Raw genomic sequence first — 22,407 nt, 5'->3', positions numbered from 1 at the left:
AAAAAGTTATCGTGATTTGATTTTTTTGTTTGCGGTAAAAAATAAAGCTGCCAGTAGAGGAGTTAATCTATCACAGTTGATCTATGACAGTTCATAGCATTTGCTAGAACCAGAGACGGACAAAACAACCGTTTCCCTACGCTTTCATTCTTCCATTATTATAGCACGCCTTACCTTACGTCTGATACATAGACAGCCTACCAACCAAACAGCAAGCCTCTTTGCTATAAATTTATCACCCCCTATACGTTCCCGCATAAACTGGCGTAGATGCATCCGGTCTACTTTGGGAGCCAGTTTATAGCATCATGAGTTCCTCCCCCTTTTCCTCATTCTGAAATGGCAGGCACCATTGTTGCCTGAAAAAAGAATATCATCAGCACTTATACACTGAGGATGTCTGGTTGGTTCTTTGTATAAGTGCCGCTGATCTGGCGGTACTGGAGTAGCTACCACGGGTGGCCATTCAAACTCAAAAGTTATTAAAGGTTCTGTGATAAAAATCCTTTATTTTTCAAGGCATTTTATGAGAGCTACAAAAATAACACATCTGTAATTTTTCGATATAATATACAATTTTGTTTTGTCTTTTAAATACCGCCAAATGATTTTTTTGCCCCAATCTGAGATATTCACACTCAAAGTAGGCATGTTTTTTGCGAGAAAAACAACAATAACAAGAAAAACAACAATCAGCTCAATATAAGCGTCAATTTAACAATAACTCACAAACAGTGTGGTAGTGAGTTTCTTCACTCGCCAAATTACGCATTTTCTGAAACTCTAAAAGTGTTTCATATACTACTTTGATGGGATATTTGAATTGAAAACGCTAGAATGCAGAAAATCAAATTTGGACCACTCTAAGTCAACGCAGGTAAAAACCTCTAAGTCGGACAATTTAAGAGATAAAAAAACTTGAATCTTGAAATTGAATGGTCTATAACTTTGCTGAAGCTCATACTATGATTTCTACAACAAAGAAAGTTATGTACACCGTTTCTATGAAAATGGTTTGAAATGGAAATAATTCAGCGTCATGATAATAGGAAGAAGAATATATATTTTAAACTTTAAAATATACAGAGTTGGTGTCTTGTTTTTTTTTTAAAGCATATGACGAATTTTATGTCAAATCGGTCAGTCACAGAACTCGACCATTTTCAATTTGTTGTTAATTTTTCACATGTTTTTGTTATGGTACAATAAGTGTTTTCCATAGAAAAATCGTTCATTATAACTCAAGAATAACTTTTGAAAATGACCTGTAAGTTTTTGCATGCAATATATTTGAGAAGTTTTCAATCCGAAACTGTTGATTTTAGTGAAAAATTTTCTATGAAGAAGTTGTAGCGAACCATTTGGACTACAAGAAAAAAATTTACACTGGAAAAATATTTTATTTTTTTCATGAAAACTTCAAAAATAAAACATGAATATTAAATGACAAAAAAAAAACTTTTTTATTGTTATTAAATTATCACAAAAAAGACGACCATTGAAAAGTTTCATGATAGAGAAATTTTCAATATTTTTTTCTGAGAACAACTTTTCGTCGATTTTCAAAATTTTTATTTTTTGTCAAAATAAATACGTTCTGAGGATGCAATAGGGATCTTGAAATATTCTTAACCCTATTGAACAATTCTCTCAAAGTTGCCATTTTTGGATAATATCAACTTCAACGCAAACAAGTATGGTTTAAATAATAAAATAGGGCATTTTGTTTAGTTATTCACGATTCTCCATCAAGAACAGTACGTTTTTGAGAGTATAGGACCCATTTTTCTTACTTATTTTTCTTGATGGAGAATCGTGAAAATGGCCTATTCTATTATTTTAATAATAATTTCTTGTATCAATCTTGATATAGTTCGAAAATGGCTACTTTCAGAGAAGAGATTATGATTATCATTATGGTTAAGAATGATTTCAAGATACTTATTGTACCGTGCTGCATCAATATCCGGGCGCTTAACAGGGACCAATGTTCATATGATATTTTAAAAAGATTATCCTTAGATTACGATTAAGTTCTGTGCTCTCACATATAGATTTATATCTTATATAAGTATTGATAATGGATTTAAATTATAAATGCAGATTTTATCATACAAATAGTCATCTCCGGACACTTGGAACAAGCCTTGTCTTAAAATCCAGACACATGTGAATCGATATCCGGACAGCTGAATTACAACATGAAATATTTATGTAAAATAGGTGATAAGCATACCCTAATCCAATTAAATTCCACATTATTACGATTTTGATGTACTCAGTGAATCTACGTTGCTACAGAAAATGTGAAATGTAAGTAAATTAATGTTTTCATTACTTCAATTGAAGCGATAGATACCCGGTTGGACGCTAGTGTCTAGAAGTGCTGCAATACATGAACCGCACATTTTTTAAGCGAAAAACGATTTGAGTGACTACACAACACTTTTTCTCGATTTGTCACGTTTTCTTTTCATGTAACGTTCAAAATTTTCGTTCATGTGCCAAATTTATGAATATATTATATTGTCCGGATTTTGAGCCACTCGTCTTCAATCCCGGACAGTCTATTTTAACACTTATAAAACAGCATTTCAAAGATAGTTTACAATTTTTGTGTCACTGTACTGTTACATCATAGTCCTGTTTGCACTTATGAATTCAATCACGATATTATCAACCAGAAATTGGTGGAGCGTCCATCGACGCTTAACCGATAAGAGCTGCGAAGAAATGATTTCTAACTGGAACACTTTTTTGTTTTTATATTTATCAATTGTTTAACAATAATTACTTGATCGCAAGTTTCAGTAAAATGATAAACAATGTTAATGGTAAAAGTGATGCATAAAAATAAACATATGTATTAACATATAACTTTACCTTTATTTAATCAATATTATCAGAGTGTCCGGATATTGGTACTGTCCGGATTTTGATTCATCACGGTATCGTCAGAACGTATTTATTTTGACAAAAAAAATCTAAATTTTGAAAATCGACCATAAGTAGTTTTAAGAAAAACTTTTTTATTAAAAATTTCTCCATCATGAAACTTAGTCTCAAACATCAGTTTCCTATCAAGATTCAATAATGAAAATTTTAAAATATTAAAAATGGAGTTTTTGTGTAATTCAAAATTTTACAACAACTTCTTCATGGAACATTTTTCCTTAAAATGAACGGTTTCAGAGAGAGATTTTTTTTTAAATAAATTGCACGCAAAGAATATACGCCCTATTCAAAAGGTTTTCTTGAGTCAAAATGATCGATTGTTTCTATGGAAAACACTTATTCTACCATACCGAACGCATGTGCAAATTTTAATGGAATTCATCATATGAAATATTTATACCCGGAATTAAATTAGCTGCAACAACTTGTTTGTTTCAATATATAGCGAGATGCCGTACTCTGATAAGTTCTGTATTTTAATAATTTTTGTTCCTATGATACTATAAAACTTTATTAAAATAAAAAACAAAAGTTATGTCGAAAACAAAACACATTTTTAAAGAGTTATTATCATAAAATATATTATATCTTGAAAAGGAATGAAGTTATGATCTAAGTGTATTTGACAAAAATATACAAAACAACATTTTCTTTTAATTTTGTGAAGTATCAAATTAATTTACTTGCTGAAAAACTTTCTAGGTCTCTTCTAGTGCTTGAAAGCATATTCAAAATATTGTTAATTGAAAGCGCTGAAATGATTTAAGCTTGTTTATGTGTCAAAATATACGAATTTCATTACCTTCTTGAGTTATTGGGCTACCAAATGACTCGATGGTTTAGTCAATTAAGCACTTGTCTAGCATACAAGAAACGTAGGTTCCTAATCAGGTATTTCGAAAACAATTTTGTCTTGATTTCCGGTCTTGGAACGTTTTCGATGGTTCTCTTGAAAAATAATGTACAAATATCAGAATGAACTTCTCATGGGATTTCTGGAAGCATCTTTGAAGCATTCGCAAGAGGTGCTCTGAAATATACAACTCTACAATCTATCTGAGAGAAGTATTAATTTTACTGGAATATTTTTCGATGCTTATTCTGAGAGAAACCAAAAAGGAAACTTGGGGTTGAACTGTCGAAGGTGTTCTCAGAGGAATCTCTAGACTAACATTTGGATAAATTCTTGGATGCATTCAATCAAAAATCTCATAAAAACTTCTCGGGAATGCGATACGATGAGGATTTAATAATCATGGTGATGTTCATAGAGGAATATTCTGAAATTATGACTAGATGAAACGCAGGAGGAACTCCTACTGAAGTTTTTTAGGATATTTTCGGTCTTCTTTTTTTGTCCATTTCGTCCAAAATTGTTAACTGATGTCATTGCCTAGCCGTGAAATTGAATGAAACACATTTTGGACTACACTTTACCCACTGTAAGGTAATAATCAGGGTTTACGATCTTCAAAGTGTATTACTTTATGAAATAGCTTGTGATGCGGAAAGTGTCAAAAATTGATATTTTGTGAGAAATCATAGAAAAATATCTTCGAAGACCCCCTCTTATAAATATATTCGAATCCTCTGAGCAGAATATCAATAGAGTATTATACGAGTAACTGACACTGAAGAACACTGCAAGTGGTAGTCGAAATACGCGTCAGAGATAAGCATTTAGGAGCGGAATCAAAAGGTACAAGGTACTCCATCTACTTTAAGTTTATCTATCTTTGAAGTCGTTATACCTGATTGAAATCCTGACTACGCTAATGTAACGTTCTTTAGATGAAACAGACCAGCACGGGGCCAGCTCCAACATAAGATTCGCTTATCAGCTCCGACATTATCATAACAAAACGCCCATTCAAAGAGGGCAACTATCAACGAACTCTTGGGCTCGCTTAATAGTATTAGAGATAAAACCATTCAAACGAAATCCATTGTGTACCTTGGGCCGAAATTCGATGCTCATTTCGGAAGCTGTGATATTGTGGCTTAATTTCATATCGTTCCGAGCTTCGGCAGCCGCCGTTGTTATCAAAAAATTTCATCTTTCGATAATGTTGTTAGAGTCCTTCAAATTTCTCCCTCTGCTGACTCACGCATATTGTAGGTCGTTGCTGGCGAAAGTCGTTTAATAGTAGTTACGACGATAAAATATTTACACCGGTAAACGCTAGGACTGCGTTTTTGGTCCACCGGCGGAAGCTCCGGTACGAAGCACCCCCCTCCCCCCGCTTTCCGGAAACAAACCAATTCACAGTGTGTACCTCACTACAGGCCACAGGATAAAAGTCAAAAAGATAAGTTCTTCCCAGTCAACACGCGGCCGTATATGATAGTGTATAGATGCATACAAATGGAGGTGATATTCGTTACTTTTTGCATGCAGCCTAATGGCGCATGTACGTATATCGCCTTCACTTGTGTACTCTTAATCACTACCGTATACATATATATTTTGTGTTTACTGGGTTGTTTTTCACTCCCTTAGTCATGCATGGATCAATTATGATCTCAGGCTTGTAGAAATATAAATTTTATGCACGTTCCTGTTGAATATTTATAGTAAGGTCATAAGTGATGCAGTAGATATTACCGTGGTGAATCAAAATCCGGACGGCACCAATATCCGGACACTTTGATAATGTTGATTAATTTATGCATAATTTGAATGTTTTTATGTTTGTTATTTTTTCGTAGTCTATACTTTAAACATTGAAGATTATTATGCTTTCATTTTCAATCTAGTTAACATTGCCAAATAATTAACAAAAATAACAAAACGTTAATCGTTTCTGTCGGACGTCATTCCTTCGTGGTCCATGTTAATTGACGATTTACGATCTTTGAACGCACAACCCAAACCAGAGGTTGAAGAAAGAGTGTGTGAAGTATATTTATATGGAGTGTTTAGAACACAATTTAAAACAGAGTCATATTTTCAATGTTTCGTAGCAAAGCTGTTGTGAATCATGAAGCAAATGTGTAATTAAAGGACTATAAAGAGACTGTCCGGGATTACGGGTCAGTGTTTTTAAACCCGGACATCGTTTGGAAGACCCACTATTACTAGTGAAAATGATATTTTGGATATATAAAACAAGAGAAGACATGAAATATATTCTTATAAAGTGTTGTGAGTTCTAAGAAAATGGTGTAATGTAAGATTAATTGTGTATATCTGAGATTCCAGCCACACGTTAACGAGTTCAAGCCACACGCGCTTCAGGTCAGGTAATAAAATCACTTACGTGTTGTTCTCTGTGACAATATAAGGGAAAATGTACGTCCAATTGATTAAAAAATGTTATTTCGACGAGTTTGTATGAATTTCTTGAAAAGATATGCAAAAATATCATATAAAAACACAGGTGTCCGGATTTTGATCCAAAAATGTCCGGATTTAAAAACATCATTTGAGCAGGTGTCCGGATTTAAAGACAAGACACGCTCTAATATTTCGTTGATTTACTTGTAAAAATCATGAATAATATCGAAAATTTGGTCACTTTCATGAAGATCTGAAGTGTAAAAATATGTTAAATAATAACACTTCAAAAATATTTTAACCAAACATACCTAAATCTAAGTTTGACCATTTCTGTTGACTTAAGCGTCCGGGTATTGATGCAACACGGTACGCGTTGCAAGAAAAATTTTGATTCCTGGAAAATCCAGGTCGATTTATCAGAAAATTTCCCATCAAAATCATCGTAGTCACCTCTGACCTTGTGCTATTTGAATTTACGTTTGGTCTCTGAGCGGTTCCTGTCAACTGTATTAAGGGGGCAGGATCCGTCATCGATTTCGGAATTTTCAAAAGCAGTTTTTTCGTTCAAAGTCAAGAAAATTTACAGGAAAAAGTGTTCACTGTATTCAATTCTCCTACCACAACACGGTGAACGCATTTTCGTCGAATAATTTCCAGTTTTGAACAGAAAAACAGCTTGTGAAGTTTCGATGATGACGATGATTACGATGACGGAGCGTTGAGCGTTAAGGCTAAGTAGCCCGTCATTCGTTTTGGCAACAATGATGACTTTTCAGCATGCATGTCAAAATGATAAAACTCAGTCTTGATAGTTTATATTGACTTGAAAAAGAATCACTGTACGCGCTAACATGCATAAAGTATGCTGATACTTTTTCAGCTATGTCAGTGCAAAACCAACTGATTTTCTTTGATTCGAAATCGTGAGATGAATTAGCAACAATCATTAACGACGCGTAAATATTTCAATGACGGCCTACTTCGCCTTAAATGCCTCGACAATATCTATGTTACAAATTACTCAACGAACAAACTGACTAAGTAGGACTAAGTCATACACTCTTCCCAATCCTTCCCCAGAAACAATTCCGAGAAATTACTCAACGCTCTCACACATTTGATAACATTCAAATTTCCGCATAACTGAAGAAATACTTGTGATCAATTTTCAATGGATTTTGATATTCTGAATTCATAAAGCTTGCCCAACTAACCACCATTGCCAAATTCAATTATTGCAAATGAAACAAAGCTCGATACCAGAATATAGAGTTGAATTTGCATTTATCAGTTCACGAGATGGCACTTCAGCCTGCAATGTTTACTTGTTTAGAAACGGTCTGCAATTTCAATGCAATGCTTACTGTGGTTCATTTGTTCTATGCGGGGATTGCTCAATGCGCGTTATTTCCGCGAAGGGATCAAAATTTTTAAATTTCCCCGCAATATTCATGTTTTAAAAATATCTTAATTTATATGATTCGAAGTAGGTTATTTCTCGTTAATTCTCGCTGAGAATTCCTCCATTTTTGACAATTTTTGACTCACTTAAACTACCATAGCTCAGCATTTTGTTAGACAACCCCTTCACAATAACATGTTTTTGAAAAACAGCGAGCATAGGAGCTTTATTTGCAAAACCTAAAGTTGTTGGTGGCCATATTAAATTTGGGTGCCATATTGGATTTTATCGGAAAACCTGAATTTGCATGATTTAAGAAGTTTTTGCATCATTAGAAAGCCAAGCTGGTTTTAAATATAATATATGAAAATCAAAGGTGTATACTTTTTTCAATCAAAAACTATATGCGATTGTGCCGAACATTTCTTATCGCAATTGAAAATGATCGAATTTTTTATCAGATTTTTTGAAGTGATCAATGGTAACACCCTCGAGTGTTTTTGATAGTATAAACATAACTTTGGCGATTTCTGATGGTATTTGTCATCAGATATTGGAATAAAATGATTCGTGACCGCTTCGTAGAACACATGGAACCACTGTGCAATCGTGTGGGGGTCATTCCCATCTCGGTGGGATTATACGCGCTTGAAAACTTTGTCACTGTGTCTGCTGAATGCGGTTGTTTGAGAAAGGTATACTTACTCGATGTAATGTCCCATCGGAGATCAAACGAGAAGTTTGTCGTTCCTTTCTGCCCCCGCGTACCCAGTGTTCAGCTGAGCGGAAGTAAGCGAAATTATTATTGTTTAATTTACTGGATCGGGAAAGTTTTGCTTCCACGGGGGATAGGTCACATAAAGGCAATCGAAAGTGGGCTTAAATTGATGAAATGTGTTTCTTGGTTGGCACAGGGTTTCTACTTAAACGAAGAACATTGTCATTATTGAAAAACTGTATGTATGCACTTTGTATGCAGTTTGCAATAAGATAATCCTGAAATTGACTCAATTAGTCATGATTTTAACCAACGTATTTTGTGTCATACATAGATGATCCGATTTGTCGACCCCTTTATCAAAACCTTTTTTGGCTCCTCTGCACAGAGTAGGCAATTTATCAATGCCAATTTATTTATATACCCATAGGACTACCGAAGATTTCAAGAAAGTTCAATAATGAGACGGTAAAAACGAAAAGTTTTCCGCGAAGAAAGGCTGACAAAATTGGAACAGTATCAGACCAGAATAAAAATTTCTTTATTACGAGCCGGAATACATTTTTTTATTGGCATTATTTTTTTACAACCTTTGACTAATATTCCGCTTAGGGAAAATTTAAAACTACACTTCTGCAGAGCTTGTTTCCTGTTATTACAACAGCTAGTCTATATTGGTACAGCATACAATATAGCTGACCTGAAAATTTGTTTGAAAAAAGATTATTCGATTTTTTTTCTTAAAGTCTAATTTCAGTTTTGATTTCTGTAAATAAGTTGATGTAGAAATTTTATACATTTGTCACATTTGACTTAAATGCCCTCAATATGATTTTTGAAAATTATTTTTTTATCTAGCATGAGCCCTAGATACTCAACTTCATCTGACCAATTCATTGGAACCCGTCTTATCGTGAAAACATGTCAACTTAAAGAGCGTTTTGTTTATGTGGGAATATTATAAGTTCTGGAAGCATTAGGAGAAGTCTTCCATTTTTACAAGTATGATGAAAATATATGTACCAAAACTTTTTTGCAATCCACTACAGATGCCACGCAAGCTTTGTCCTTTGGTGGAGAGGCTTGTGTCATCCGTAAACAAATATTTTTGACATTCCTGTGGTAACTGAGGTAAGTCAGATGTGAAAATATCGATCCCAAATTTCTGCCTTGAGAAACACCAGCTCTTACAGGAAGTTTTTCAGAATTGGAGTTGTACGATTTGACAGATAACTTTGGATTATTCTCACAAACACTGTCGAATGCTTTTTCTATGTCTAGAAGAGCAAGACCAGTAGAATAGCCTTCAGATGTGTTGGAACGGATCAAATTTGTTACACGTAGAAGTTGATTAGTGTGGCGGAATTCGAATTGTTCATTGGCAAAAATTGAATTTTCGTTGATGTGGATCATCATTCTGTTCAAAATGACCTTTTCAAAAAGTTAACTGTAGGAAGAAAGAAAGCTGATTGGACGATAACAAGGAGCTTCTGCAGGATTTTTGCCTGGTTTTGAAATTGGTACAACCTTAGCATTTTTCCATTTGTCAGGAAAATATGCCATCTGAAAACATTTGTTAAACATATAAACCAAGAACGATAAACTACACTACACAGTTTGGTGTCTGGCCATTTGGCCGAATGCCGTTTGGCCGAACGCCATTTGGCTGAATGCCAAAGGACCCGTTCGGCCAAACTACAAAAAAAATAATCAAATTACTCCAACGCTGATGAGTAGTTATGAACTCTATGCTCTGGGTTACCAAAGGTGTGATAGGGTTTAGAGTGAATTTCATCAGAAATATTTCCTTATTTTAAACATAGGCTATTCTTTCAACCAGTACAATTCCATAGCTATTGGCAATAATTTAGGTTATATTTGAATTGTAAATTTTACCTTCTTTAAATAATCGGCAGTTCTTTGTAGTTATACTGATATAATAATAATTTGCATAACACTTGCTTAAATTTTTATTAGAGATTTTGCTTATTTTGATCATGTTTTTGCTTATTAGAATATTTTTCTATTTTTGTTGGATTTATGGCTTGAAATACGCTCATAAAAAGTCTTAATAAAAACATATATTTAGCACAAGGGTTAACTGAGGTGATATGTCATTTTCCTTCAAGATAAACTATGCACCGTTGCTTGTGTATATCAGTGAACAGTAGGCTCACTGTTTCTCCGTTATGAAGGAAGCCTAAACTCGTGTTTGCCAGAAATATGAATTAATTTACTGAGTATGATTCGAAGGATTGCGGCAAACCGATGCTACAAAAGGACGCATTAGTCATAGGGTCAGGCGGGGCAGGACGAGCACCTTAAGGATAAGCGCGATTTAAGTGTACTTAAACCAGTGGTCACCAAACTGCGGCCCTCACCAAGGTTTTGTGCGGCCCGTGGAGTGATTTTGAATATTGTATTAGTGCGGCCTGCATGTTGTGATTTCAGAAGTTAAAAATTTATCTTCTGTAAAATTTCGCAAACGTTTTTCTGTAGTGGTCCATTCGATTAGTCTTCAGATTTTTTGCTTTCCTATGTGGAGATCGACAAACTAAGGGAAGTTTAAACGATTTCTTATTTGACCCGAAAACCCAAAGTTTCTTCAACTCATCGTTATCTAAAAACATCGCAATTTCCAACGTTCCAGTAGCAATTTTTTTCAGTATTTCTATTTAAATTCCCAAATTATGCTGAAGTTTTAGTTTCGCTGTGGTTAAGGATTTTAATGACATGGAAAGTCATTTCAATATTGTACTACTGTTACAATAATGCCATTAAAATTTTTGAAAATATTAGAAGATTATAAATGCTTGTTTAATCTTTGAAGAACATAATCCAAACGCTTTATATTCTAACTCGGTACTGAGTTGTTTGTGGCCATGATGTTTAGCTTAATTCTTGACATTTATTTTTGCACAAAGGACGAACTCTTGAGAAGTTGGATTCTGTCAGTGTTATCATAATGATGGCACTTCCTTAACTTGAATAAAATCAAAATTTGTGGTTTTTTCATTATTCTTATTCCGAACGATTCCACACTTTTGCCTCTTATTCCGAGTACTTTGATTATAAAGAAAAGAAAGAAATTGAAACCATTAATTGAACTCACCGAGATCTCAGAGAGACGTCTAAGACAGTTGAGCATTCTAAATTTTCATAGATATCTATATAAAAATGAAATGAGCCTGAATGTAGGACCCTTGGAGTAGCAAATTTTGAAACATTTCGGGTGAATTGTTTCCCATACAAAGTAGAGTGCCCGGAATTTGAATCAAAACAGTAACTGTCGAACACAATAGGCATGTATATTGCAGAAGTAACCTGTCCAATAGTAATCCAGTTAAGTTAAATAACTACACAGTTAAAAATAATGAAGATTACACGTCATGTAAACTTCATTTATGCGATGTAAACATGACGTCATGTAAATTTAAGTCTGGAATCATGTAAATTTGTGTTATATGTCATGTAATCACACAGGATCCTGCTGGATTACATGACATATAATTGAAGTTTACATGACATGTCATGTAAATATCCATTATATACCACGCTCCAATTATGTGCATTATATGTCTCAGAAATTTACATGTTTCGTTCGAACTGTGTACTGTCGAAACACCTCGACTGACAGAGTCGTGCTGAGCGAATTGTTTGGTCAACAGAAATTCTAGCCAAGTCGTTTTGATTGGACTTAAAAAAGAGATTTACTTTTGTTTACTGCTCGCGACGTGTTTTAAGTGAGAAGTTATGGCCCGCATAACCACTGACTTAAACGTTCTTGTTTTGGCAAAATTGGTACCGTAATCCGGGGGCAAATTGATCACTGGGGCGAATTTGATCAGGTTGTTACCAAAAAACATTTCCTTCAAACGATGCTGAAGGTTTCGTTGGCACCACGGACATTCCATGTTTTCTAGTTTATAGACGTCTGATGATGATTTTGAACTTTTTCATTTTTACTAGGGTCAGTTTTGCATAGAAATATTCACACTTTTTGAAGGCGTAAGAAATACATTTGGCAATGTCGGTGCTAAACAATCCACTGGTGCTATGCCTACATGTCAACTATGAGTGTTTACAGGGTGATTACTAATTCCTGTCAGTAAAGTAAATGATCGTAGATGAAAGATGTATGTATGAATTTAAATTTCGAGTGTACATCCTGTATTGTACATCTATAAAGTTTGTTTTGACAAAGTAAAGATTAAATCTTTTATCATTTACCTTAGTTTTTAGTCATATGTGTTGTTTCAAAGGCATTACACCTGGCACGCAGGTTTTCCACAAATATGTAGTTTTGATTGAACTCCGCTGAAAAAATTGTCTGATTGAAACAGTATGTTACCACAACCTTTCAGACATACTAGGGAATAGCATAAGCCTGATTATGGAAAATTTTGGCGACTTTTAGTGACTGGAATTAAGGTTAAAAAATAAATATGTTATCTATGTACAGTGAAGACAAATGTTATAGATGTCCAAAACTGGATATGCACTGGTAAATTCATACAACCATCTTTTTTCTATGATTACTTATTTTACTGACAAGAAATAGTAATCACCCTGTAAAATATTGTGTAAGCTACTAAACTCATTTTTGATATCAAACAGCGTAGCAAGTATAGTTTTATGCTCATAAAACCGTTTATTCTCAAATAATGTGCTTATTTCAAAGGAAATTGCCTACATTTAGGTGTACAAGGCAGATTTTCAAAGCCTAAATGTGATAAATAGTTTTCCAAATAGCTTTTTTATCATCGGTCAAAAATACTCTGGGCACCCAAATAAATAGATGAAATTTACTGCAGAAAACTATTTTTTATCAATGCTCGTAATATCCGAGGATATTATCTATAATTTCTGATGGTATTTATCTTCAACTAGCTTAATTTTATAAGATTTTATCAAAAAATAAATAACTTTTAATAAATTGCTAAGATTTTACTTAAGAGACGATCAAATTATACGTTTGTTAATATATTTTTTAGAAACATAGTTTTGTACAAAGCGAATATGATAAGTCAAGCCCACATCTAAATGGTTCGATAATTTCACACTTTTACTTTATTTTGGACATGGTGCTCATCTTGCCCCTAGGGTGCAAACTTTTTAATATGATCAAAACAATTGATTTTTTTTTTAATTTGATAAAAAAATTACTTCAGATTATCTACAGAAGACTGTTCTATAACTATACAGCCAAAAACGTATGACTGAATTTGTTTACGCAACAAAAATGACACTATTAAATGATCAAATCTTATACGAAAGGGTAAATTTTTAGAGAACTATGTATTTTCAACAATATTTACGTTGTGTTGTTGATTTTTTAGTTGAAATTTATGGGCGTCATTTCAATCAGAACCCCAAATAACAAATTATTCGGTAGAAAAACTTCGGTAAGAACGACACAAACAAGGGGTGCTCACCTTGCCCCACGTTCCCCTAAACCATTTTAATTATTGCAAAAAGCTGGCTACAAACGCAATGCAAAAAAACCCGGTCAACAACTGATTTTTGATAGTGATTGATATCGATTGGTTTTGAATTTTTGATTTTCAATCGGACTAGTGAGTTCTAAATTAAAATTATGCGTGTTCTCAAACTGCATTGCAAGCTCTTAAGCTTTTTTTGTAATTTGGTAGTACCTTATCATTTGTTTGTCTCTTTCAATCTGAAATTGGTTTCTGAGTTTTTTTTTTATTGATTTGAATTGATAATTTCCAAACGGTCTCAAAGAGCCAGGGTCCAATTGAAAATTTTATTTTCAATTTTTTGTTTTTTAATTCAGAAAACTGTTTTTTAACCTTTACGTTACCGACCTCGGACATGACATTTTCAAATAGCTGCCATTTCGTCAATTTCCATTCGATTTTTTTGAAACCACCTTCAGTTGACTTTAAAAAGGTACTAGTCATTTGTCATAAATGGACAATGCTGAATTCGGAGCCATACTGGAGATATTCCAGGTTGTACTGGGGTCACGGGGTGCCACATTTGAAAAATGTGGTTATTCTTTTATTTATTGCGGTCTCAACTCAATGAAGCATAACTCATCCAAAAACATGTAAACATAAATCATTCTGTATGATTGTTCCGTGTTACCACTTGACTTTCGAATTGTGGGTGATGATTTTGATTTCGCAACATAGGTATAGTACTAAAATCAAGCTCATAGATTTTCGATTTGTTTACATGTTGTTTTATTTTAAAATACTTTGGACATACCTATAACAAAACTATGCCATTAAATAATTTTATCACGCACTGAAGTCACTTTTCGAAGCATCGACCTGAGAGAAAAACACACTTTCATCAACGCATAAATAATATAAATGGGCAATCATGATGCACGTTGGCAATTAATCACCACTTCAATGACCAAAGCCAGTTCAAAGACATTTAATCACAATAAACGATTAAATGAAATAACATTCATTATCATACTCGGGGTGCTCTCCTGTGCAGCAAAGCACAAAAGAACACCCAATCATCATAATCATCAACGAAACACAAAGGATGACGCACTGAATTCACACCTCTCGCCCACTGCCTGGAAAGCTGCTGCTGGTAAGCACAAGATTATGGATGCAACACGCCAATAAAGCGAACGCAGCTTGCTGTCTCGGTTGCACTGGTCAAGATCTTCCTCCGGCGGCGGTGAATAAGACGATTTGCGGTTGGTTGAATGTACGCCATCAAATCACGATCCGGAGCAATTTCATTAAAACGTCACGTTCGACATTTGAATAATGTGCGAAAATATTCAACGGCGTAACAGACGGGCAACGGTCAAAATGAAGAGCAAGCGGTAAGGATGCCGTCCGAGATGGTGAGGTGGACTTTTGTTAAAATCTGTTCAATTTACTCTACATTTATTTCATTTTTGATAGTTGTCAATTTTGCTGGGGTTGACACCATGATTTTCGATGAGAAAAACTTAATTCTGTCATTTTTTCAACGCGGTTCAATTAAAAGTCACGTGTTTACTTTTATGATGACAGAATAGTGCATAGATGATATTTCCATATTGAATATTCGCTAATATAGCAAGCTTTCTTGCATCTTGAATGTGAAATTGCAAACGATAATTCATGGTTGACACGATTATACGCAGAACAATTTATCAAAAATAATGCACATAAATGGATCGACGGCTCAGGGATTTCATGTGCATCATTTATGATTTATTTTTCAGCGTGAAATCATGAGCGATTTCGTTTGTAATTGCTATTTTTAGAATATTGTTAGCAATGTTGGAAAGAATAGGCTGTGTTTGAATGAATTATCATTGAATTATACATTACAAATGGCTTTAAATTATTGAAGCTGAGAATACGTGACGTGTATATCTAAGATTTTTTGTTGCTTTGAAAGCTAGAGTAGGTGTACCAATTATGGAAGTGATAAGTAAACAGTTTTTGGGCTCAGATAGCCGCAGCGTAAACGCGCAGCTATTCAGCAAAACCAAGCTGAGGATCGGAGGTTTAAATCCCGCCGGTCAAGGATTTTTCAGTAAAGGAAAATTTCTGGACTTCTCAGGGCATAAAGTCAACAGTTTCGTTTTTGGCTTAACCAAAACTGTTTTTAACCTTTTTTTTAAGGTGATACTTACTTGGGTGACCGGTCATCAATTGAAAAAAAATAAATGTGTTCAGGCCTAATTAATCAGAATATATATCGAGTAACTGACACTGAAGAAGGCTACAAGTAATAGGTGAATGTATCAAAAGATGAGTAATTATGGCGGAATTAAAAGGCAAAATACTCAGCTTTATCGATTCACTTTATTATTCTGCTCAGTACGTAAAAGCGAATATCTTCAATAATAAAACGTTTGAATTGATTTATTTTTCAGACAATCAATTTATTATTGTTTCGGACAACCAAATTCATATTCCATGTACTTCTTCTTCTTCTTGGAATTACGTCCTCACTGGGACAGAGCCTGCTTCTCAGCTTAGTGTCCTTATGAGCACATTCACAGTTATTAACTGTGAGCTTTCTTTGCCAAAGTTACCATTTTTGCATTCGTATATCGTGTGGCAGGTACGATGATACTTTATGCCCAGGGAAGTCAAGAAAATTTCCATTACGAAAAGAACCTGGACCGTCCGGGAATCGAACCCAGACACCTTCAGTATGGCTTTGCTTTGTAGTCGCGGACTCTAACCACTCGGATAAGGAAGGCCCCATCCCCATACTCATATTCCATGTACTGTCACTTCAATCATTTATAAACAGTAGGGTGTGGTGAACTGAATCATGTTACTAACCGGCGGAAAGTGCAAACGAAGCCAAACCAGGTCGCCTATGATCAGTGTGACCTCCTATGGGGACAGATGTAAAAAGCTCATGTCTGCCTGTTTCGGACCAATCCCACGAATGAATCAAAACTACAAATCAATGCAGGCAAAACTTATATCCAGATTGGCTTCTGACAATTGGAACGCATAAATCTATTGCATCCAGCAACCAACAACGCCCGAAGAGCGGAAAGCCATAAATATTGAGAATTTATTTTGTCACTTTGCACCATAACGGCAATCAATCAACATTAATGCTGTGTGACGGCGTTGCACGGGAAAACAGTGATACAGAACATATCGACGGGGAAGAATGTCGGAATGAAGAATCGCCATTTATTCATTACTAGGAGTTCAATTTTCCTGTGAAATGAATTTCTCTGCAAAAATTGATAACCATATGAAAGAAATCTGATTACATGGTAATCTTGGCAGAGGGGCATTTTTTTTAAATTATCGTACAGGTTTGGGCCGGATGTTCTCCGATTTTTATTAAATTTTCACCAGAGGTAGAGCTCGTGGATACCTGACCAAAAATGAAATTCAATAAAATGGTAGTGGCATATTTTCCCGGAAAACTTTAGTGTAATTAGTAAAATAGTGGAAAAACTATCGTCTGTATCATGAAAAATTCTTGCAAAAATATTTTTTGCTTCATCGATCCATACTCTAAGTTTTGTCCATTGACGCCAAAGTGGTATCTTGGCAACAGAACTGAAGCATAATGATTAATTCTTACAAGAAATTCCCGTGCGGCTCCCATAGAGGCTTAGCTTTAATATTAAATAACGTTGCCGATAAAGGGCACACAATACACCCAACAGACCAATGAAGAGTGCTCAGATTTACGAAAAGCTTCTTCTGACTGGAAAGGGAAGAATGCGTTACACTTACAATGCGTGTAAATTACTGTCACCGTTAGCGCACGGTTATGAGGCCCATAATAGAACACATTTTCCTCGGGTTTTCAGTTCTGTCGCCAAAACGGTAAAAGATACCACTTCGGCGTCTATTGACGAAAGTTCGAGTATGGATTAATGAAGCAAAAAATATTTTTTTCGAAAATTCTTTATGATACAGGCAATAGTCTTTTCGTTATTTTTCTGACAATTTTCTCCATGGTGAAAAAAATTCCGGGAAATGTTTTTCTTTTCATATTTTTAATGGATTGCTGAGGATATTTCCTTTTGATTTCACGAAAAGACGTTTGTTCTACGAAGCATAGTTCAGGAGATATAAATTTTCAAAGTTTGAGGTATATAATAAAATCCGGAAAATAGGCAATTATAATTTTTTTGAATTTCACTTTTGGTCATATATCCACGAGCTCTACCTCTGGTGAAAATTTTATACAAATCGGAGAACCTCTAGCCCAAATTGTCCAATAACAAAAAAAAAAAAAAAAAAAAAACAGAGTTAACAGTCAAAATACCAACATATGAGAATATAAATGTGTTTGTCGATTCAAAATAGTACCAATTTATGTTATTACTGAATTAAAATTGGTGCAAAAACTAAATTTTGCTCAATTGACCATACTTATCAAATTATTAACAACGGAATCATCTTCGGCGATCCAATTTTCAGTAGCAGCTACATTTTCTTTGCTGATATAATTTTCAGAATTTATGTGGGACATGAAACTTCAATAGTGTCATCCATAATAAAAAAAATATATTTTTCGTAAAAATTTAAAATTTACCCATGAACGAAGCTCTTTGTTTACAAAAACCTCGATTTTTATTAGCTTATGTATAGAGAAAAAGAAGCACCAATCATGCGTTGAAAATATTCCGTCGATAAATCATCTTCCATCTTCCGCTTCACTTTCCCCATCACTTGAGTTACTCGGATCCTTTTCTCTACACGAAGGACATCGTTAGTTTTCGTCGTATTCGACATTCGATCCTACACCAGCGCAGCTGAAGTGGAGCCATACCTTGCAGCCTTCGCAGAACATCATATGATCCTCTTCATGATCCGGACGGGTACAAATCGCGCAGTTATACGCCGTCTTATCATCAGTGAGGTTAGATCCGTCCCCTGATAACTTTATCCATTTTTAAGGATGTTAAAATCTTTTAAATTGATCCTCGAAGCAGTGTGTGGTTCACAGCAGCTCAAAACTGCAATTATAGTATTCATTCTATTATTGCTTTGTTTAAATATATCTTGAACTCACATGGATAGATTTCATCGCAATGACAATAATTGTATAGTATCTATCTTTCTGCCTCTTCACATTGCGATCTCCGTCAGCCTACAACATTTTATAATCAGCACTTCATTTCATAGATTAACCATAGTTTACTTTGCCTTCAATATACCTAATTTACTCTCCGCTCTAATCTCAATCAATCTTTTTATAAACTCCTCGCTATTTCAATTTATAATTATAATTTCCTTGTTTAGCGAACAAATAGTTCCTTCATCAATTCATAAGATCGTCAATATATTTTATTTATCACCACTATCTTAACGAGGCTCCAACAGATCGCTGTAGAAGACAGTTCATCATCGGCCGATAAATAGGCTTAAGGTTCAATCACACTCACCTCCTGTATGTAGCTGCACGCATTAGGACTGTTCTGAAGACATCGGTGCCTCTACTCTACAGGTTCAAGTCCATGTCAATCTTTTTCATCTATAGGGTGTCCCAGAAAGTATGGGCACGACTTTCCCATACTGGCATTTCGAAATTATTGCAGATGAAAATCTGATTTTCACACATATTATTTTCGCACTTATTAAGAGCAGATTTTGAATTGTGAGTAATTTTTCCGCTACCTGTTTGTATATGGTGTAACATTTCTGGAAGCTTCTTTTATCAGGTTTGCACAAATCGCGATATATCTGAGCGACTTTGCTGTACAAAATTAGTGCCAGGCCATAAAGTACGTACAATAAACATCTGAAAAAATATATTCATCATTACTGGTAAGATAAATGATCAGACTATCACCTTTTCTCCGATTTCAGTTGGTCGGGGTTCTGCTAAACCGCACCAAGTGCGATTTTTTCCCAAATTTAGTTTTTTACACCAAAAAACTTAAATAATCATAACCTCTCTACTAAAAAAATATCGAGTGATTTGAACAATCCCTTGTAATCTTATATCATAAATTTTGTTTGAAAGGGCACGTAAAACTGTAATTTTGTTCAGCCAGAGTGAACCATAAACCAACGCACGTCATCAGAGGGAATTCATTTTTCAGATATAAAGCTAATTTGTTTCCAATTTCCTTCTATATTCTTCATTCCAAGCAACTCATAGAAACAGAGGCCAGTAAAATTGGGCAGCATATGATTAATTAAAATTAAATATTGTTTCGGTGGCGTTGATCTATTTTCTTTGAAATTTTTTCCAGCCACACCGCACTAAGTACTGTTTATCTAAAAATCACATTTAGACATGAAGTAAAGGCATTTACATGCAATAAATACTTACATTTGCTTGTTATATAATATGTTTATCAATCCACACAGAAACCGTAATGAAAAAAAAAACGAATTAATTTAATCTGATACTGTGTGAACAACTCGCGCTTTAGTTGTTCAGAAAATGGCATTATTACCATCAAACCCCGTCTGACAAAGTGCACATTACTTGATTCAAGTTTATCACCATTCCTTCAAGAAGTAAAGATGACCAAGTGGTAGCACACTAGATTACCATTCAGAAAACACGAGTTCGTATCCCGATGAAGCTTTTTATCTGTTGTTATATCCGATGGTGATGGAAATCAAACAACTTTTAGATTCTGTGGTTATTTTTATATTGCAGTAAAACATCAGCAGGTCAATGTACATCTGAAATGATGGTTATTCCTGGCCACTTCACGCATTGAACTGTGAACTTATTGATCAGCAAAGGTGCAACTTGGTGCGCTTTGGCAGAGCGAATTCATGGTTTTCTTCGATCATTAGGATCTATGTATGAACACGTGAGAACCTTGATTCAATACATTCGAATCCTTCCCATAAACACTTGTGACATGGATTCCATTATACATGATGATGATAAACATCATTTGTCTCCAATTTTACTTGTGTTGTTGAAAACTGTGAAACACATCCAACCATACCAAACCAAGAACCATATTTTTCAATTTTTGTTCAGCCAGAGTGAACTGAGTGCTTCATATTGTTTAATGAAATCCAATTACATCGTTGATTTTTGATGATTTACTAGTATATTTAATCTCGGTGTACTTATTGAACACTGTTAATCGCATGTGAGCGTTAAAAAAAATAAAATTATCGTCCGCGATAAACTAGTACAGGAAAAGACTTTAAAGTAAAATATCTCGGAATAAAGTTATTGGCACTTGGTGCGGTTTAGCAGAACCCCGACCAGTTGTGGTCGATTTTTAAAAGTGTCAAACCAAGTCCTTGTATATCCGTTAAAACATGTAAAAATCTAAAATTTATGATGCCATTCCAAAAGTATAGATATTCTACATTTGTAAATATGAAATGAAATGTTTTTATTTATATTGAAAATAACTGAAAATCTGTGATGACATGAATTTATCTTATGTGGAAAGAAACATTAGCGATTTTTTTAAATTTATTATTTTTTTAAGTGTTTCCTAGCAAAGCCGAATAAAATTTTAAACAAAATTTCTTGTGGAACATCTTCAATACAATGTAGGGGAAGACGGGGTAAGAGCGCCCGCCGGGGTAAGACGGACCACCTTCAGTATGGCATGAAAACGGCGATTTTCTTGAAAGTTCACCAAGCACTTTGCATAAACAAAAAATTTTTGACATTTAAAAGCAATCAGGGTGATACCAACATAATTTTTTTCATAACAAATGTCAAAAACAAAGGTTTTGCTTGTAGATACTGAATTTGATCTAATTTTAACAGATGCTCACTTAAGGGTTTCGGAAGGGGTTTTTTTTGTCAAAACATAACAAATTACCCGTCCATGCTTTAACATAAATGTGAAATATGGTTCAGTTAAGTGAAATATGAATTGTAAATTTTTAGCTTTGAAATAAGGCTCTACTTGTGAAAATTGCACAAGCGGGGTAAAACCGACCACTGTTGATGGGGTAAGACCGCCATCCCTAATTTATACCAAATATAATGTCTAAACCATTTTAAAAGTTGTAACTACGTTGTACATTACTATTTAAGTTAAATAAAATCAATTTTGTTAAAAATACAAACTAAATTCGCATATTTTTTAAAAATATGGGTGTCTTAAGGCAATGATAAGTATATATCTAAGTTTTTTGATATAATTAACTCTTAAAATAATTCAATATCCACTTTAATCAATGTAGAATTCATAAAACAATATACTTTTTAGAATAACAGGGAAAATTGTGAATGCAAATCGAGGTGGTTGCTTTTACCCCGTGGGTGGGCGGTTTTACCCCGTCGCTAAAAATAATCGTGATAAGAAATTACTTAATCATGCTTCAAGAAATAAATATTTTTTTACAAATACAAAGCCTGTGATATTTTTTTTACCATGCCCAAGGCTTCAAAAAAAGACATGCTGCATCGAAAAAGGATTCATTGATTCTTGATTTTGACATGTGAATTAAATTGCTTAGGCGGGCGGTCTTACCCCGTCTTCCCCTACTTGAACTACCCACTTTGAAGGATTTCGATAAAAACATTTATTATTAGTTATGTTCCAGCAAAACTCAAAAGTAGGGTTTGTGCTGGCTAGATAAGAATTGATTTTCTAATGTCAAAAATTTTAATGCTAAAGGTTATTGT

The sequence above is a fragment of the Aedes aegypti genome, chromosome 3 (assembly GCF_002204515.2).
Source record: "Aedes aegypti strain LVP_AGWG chromosome 3, AaegL5.0 Primary Assembly, whole genome shotgun sequence".
Lineage (NCBI taxonomy): Eukaryota > Metazoa > Arthropoda > Insecta > Diptera > Culicidae > Aedes > Aedes aegypti.
The sequence above is the reverse complement of the archived record's forward strand: the minus strand, read 5'-3'. Positions refer to the sequence as shown.